Raw genomic sequence first — 4622 nt, 5'->3', positions numbered from 1 at the left:
TCTTCCAAAATCAAAGTTTTAGAAATCACAAATACTAGCAATGATTGGTGATGATGATTTGTTGGAATTTTGAAAATCCCTTCTCTTCATTATATTCAACACTTTGCATTCCATTGTGAACGCTTTATCAGCATAATGTGGTAATGCATTTTAGATGTATATGATAGTTTTAAAAACCAGAATGGTCTGACCTTGAAAACCCAAGTGATTCAGTTGAAATCTTAGATTAACCTGATCAAAAGCCTGTTGACAATGTCATTTTACTTTATATAAAAAAAAGGAGTCAACTCGGGAACGGGATGACCCCATCAAAACTTATGACTCAAGACCTGGATTGGGTCGATCACTGGACCATGTTTCAAAACTATGATATATATTAAAGAGTTTTTTGTGCGCTATGCTTTAAATTTTCTTGAACATAAAAAGATGTTGATAATTTTTTTTCTAATAGGAAAAAATTTAAATGGTATGAAGATTGACCTAATATAACTTGATCGGCTTTGAAAGTCTAAAGAAAACCTGAACAACTAACATAAACAAAATTTGACTTTAAAAAATCCAAGATTTTTTTTTTAAAAAAAAATTAAGACAACAACATATTTGATCAACTTGAGTCAACCCCAATTAACTTGTCAAATCTGTGATCCAGGTCAGGAAACCATGATAACTCCGTATAAAGCAAATTGAAACGATTTTTTTCTTTCAAATTCCTAGCCAACCCAAAGTTCAAGGATAAAATTAAAAACAAATCACTTAAAAAAAAACAAAAAAAGAATAGCAACACAAGTCAACTTAGGTTAACCAGCCAAACTGGCAACCCGGTTAATGAGACTGAGATAATTTAATAAAAAGTAGACTGAAATAAATTATAAAGCTTGATTTTCAATAAGCCTATTATTGAACGATGAAATTGAAAAAAACTCAATCTAAGAAAAGGAAATAATAAAATGACCTAAGCATACTTAGGTTAACCTGCAAAACCTATAACTCGGTTTATGAGATTACGATAATTTTATAGAAAAAAATTAAAAAAATCATAAAACCTAATTCTTAATCACGATGAAATTTAAAAAATGCTATTTAAAAAAAATAAAAAAACTCGAGTCAATTGGGTTAACTCGCCAAACCTGTGATACAAATCATGAGACTGAGATAAACATATAGAAATCAAACCTCAACAAATCATAAAATTTAATCTCGAATAAATCAAATATTGAATGATGAAATTAAGGGAAAGACAAAGATTAAAAATAAGCAAAACAAAGAGAAAAAACTATTGTAATGAATAGTGTTTTGTGAGGCGGTGCACGGTAAAAAAACAACTCGTTTTAGTTTTTGTTAACTAGATAAGTGGCTCGTGCTTCGTCGTGGACCGATCCAATTTTTTTTCAATGTAAAAAAAAAGGATACTAAGGAAATGCAAACATTTCTAAAAAAAAATTGGATCTTGGGTAATTATCTTGATTAAGTTTAATAAGCTTGACTAATTTTATAAGAAGAATAACAAAAAAACAATGACTTGGAAAAAAAATGACAATGAAAAAAAGATAAAAAGAACTTGACTCGAGCCCATTTGGGTTAGCACACCAAATATGTGACTTGGTTGTTCCACCAAGGAAACCTTGTTGAAAACAATTTGAATAAAATCATGAAACTCAATTATCAAACAATTTAGTATTGAAAGGCAAAACCAAAAAAAAAATATTTTTTTAAAAAATCAATGAAAAAAAACCTAAGTCAAACCAGGTTAACTTGTTAACCCTATAATCATTGGTATAAGATCGGGATAATCCAATAATTTTTTTTTAAAAAAACATGAGGATCAATTCTTAATCAATCAAATGTTGAAAAATAAATTTTAAAAATAAAATAAATTTTTAAAAACATCAAATGTAAAGATCTCATATGATAGCTCAGAAAAAATGAAACGAGAATGCAATAATCCCTTAAAAAGCAATATGGAAAAACTCAAAGCTTCAATATCCTAAACCTGAGTTTAATTCACAATAAATTTAATGCTAAATGATAAAATTAGAAAAAAAATTAATTTTTAAAAATTGTCAAAGTAAAAAAAAAAAACATCAATCAAAATAATAGGGATTAAAAAAGATATAAAAAAAGCTGAAGGAGGATGAAGTTATAAAAAAAATAATTTAAAATATTATCTCAAATAAAATAAATAGTAATCAAAAGAATAAGGATCAAATCTGACATATAAAAAAAATTAAAGGAGGTTGGAATTAAAAAAACATTTCAATTTTATAAGTTATTTTAAATAAAATAAATAGCAATGAAAAAAAATAAACTAAACCTGAAAGAAAAATAAATTGAAGACTTGCTTAAAAAAAAAACAGAGAAAGAGAGAGAAAAGAAAAAACAGTTGTTAGCATCAAACCAGAAATTCATTAACAACATACATAGTCTAAATGATGTTGGTGCATGCGTTACCAACAACTTTTCTTTTTGAAATAGTGTTTTTAATATTTATTAAAATACTAAATTACCATTACTCTATTTGATTATATATATATATATATATATATTGAAAAATACAAAAAAAAAACCCTGGACTCTGGCTTAAGATGTTTTTAAGGGTTATTCGGTTATTTTACCATACTTAAAAGATAAAAAGATGTAAAAGCTCCTTTAACACAAGTTTATTATTTTACAGTGCTAAACAAATATAAAAAAACTGATATGTACAAATAAATTTGATAATTATTAATTGATCATATAAAAAATATTGTATTACCACTAATACCAAGTTGATTACTATGTTTGAAAATAAAAAATAGTCATGACATCATTTCAATTCACATAATAGTGATTTGATGATTCATATTAGTTTTTTTTATTGTTAATGTATTAAATCATAATCTCAAACCCAAGTTTGATTAAATTTAAGGTTCAAGTCATGAATTGGCTCAATAAATTTATGCATTGACAAATTAATTATTTTTTTTAAAAAATATTATTTTAATTAAAATAATCTAATTCAATATAAAACTTGACCCTAATCTAGTTCGAGTAAGCATTAAATTAACTAGAAAGATTGAAGTAGATTTTATATTTATGATCATGATAGTAAACCAATATTATTATTTTTTATTTAAATAGAGTTTAGATTAAACATTTATATAGGATCGTTGGATAGGTTATTAGTACGGCATTATTTTAATTAAAACAAAATTATTTTATTTTTAAAAATTAATTTAATATAAAACCTAATCCAACTCATAGAAAAATGGTCGCGATGGCGATCCAATATTATTATTATTATTATCTCAAATTGAGCTTAGACGAGTCATTTACACAGGATCATTGAAATGGGTTATTAAATATTAAATTGAAGGTGTCAAGTGTCAACCATCTCGAACCATTTTCCCACGGGATCAACTAAACCAATAACGCGTGCCAAGAGGGTCTAGTCTAGCCCTTACGGGTCTGCTTAAGGCTGGCCCTCGAGAAGGGACCACCAAAAGCATTAACAACGTGTGGACCCACCCTTCTAGGTAAACGTCCCATTAGCACGTGAGAACACCAGTAGGCCCTTTTTTAATTGACCCACACAAATCAACACCACGTACCCCAAAAAACCAATGGGACCACCTTGCACGTGCAAAATCACATCTCACGTGATCTTCTCCATTAATCAATCTGAATTCTAAGAACTTGTTTGGCAAAGACAAGTCTTTTGTCTCTTTTTTTTTTCAAGCTTTCGGGGGTATTTTTAATGTTTGATAAAATTTTAAAAGTCATTTATAAGCAAAAATCAAGGAGCTTTGATGACTTGTCATGGGAACTTAACTTTGATTGATTTTCATTTCAAACCAATTAAAAAATTAATTAAATTTAATTGGATAAAACCCAGTTAACCAGGCTGAATTTAAATAATACTAATCTAATAAACTTCAAGAAATAAAAATTATATAGTTTTTTTTTAAATAATATCATTTCATTAAAAAAAACAAAACAACAATAATTTTAAGTTAAACCTAGCAAAGCAATAACCTATTTCCTGCACCAAATCAAACCTCAACCTAATCTAATATCTAATAGTAATGTTTTGAATATGATTACCCTAGTACACTAAAAAAAACTTGAGAAAGTTAATGAATTTGTACTATTTATATAAATAATAAAGTTTATTTTTCTCCCTTTCTTTTCAATTTATCTTTTTTATCATTTTATTTTCTTTTAATTTCATCATTTTACTTTCTTAATTTTATCCTCATATATTTTTTTAATAATTATTTAAGTTTTTTTTTAAACTAACTAAGTTGACTGAATAATGTTAAGATAACTCTCACATGGTTGAGTTTTAAATCTGAGTTAGACAAGGAGTCAAGTAGATAATTTTTTTAAAATTTTTTTAGCTTTTTTCTCTTAATTTTGTCCCTAGACCTTTTGTACAGGTTGGTCGGGCTGTCTTTGAACATACCAAGTCAACTAAATCATGTCGAAACAACTCCACGCAATTTTATTTTAACCTCGATCTAGGAAAAAATATGGATTGAGAGGTTTTTTACCGTCAATTTCATCCCGAAACATGTTTTTAGACGACAAAGTTGACTAAATAACATTGAAACAACTTTTACACGATTTGATTTTATACCTGGACT

Source organism: Populus nigra, chromosome 16 (genome assembly GCF_951802175.1).
Source record: "Populus nigra chromosome 16, ddPopNigr1.1, whole genome shotgun sequence".
Lineage (NCBI taxonomy): Eukaryota > Viridiplantae > Streptophyta > Magnoliopsida > Malpighiales > Salicaceae > Populus > Populus nigra.
Note: the sequence above shows the minus strand (reverse complement) of the source record.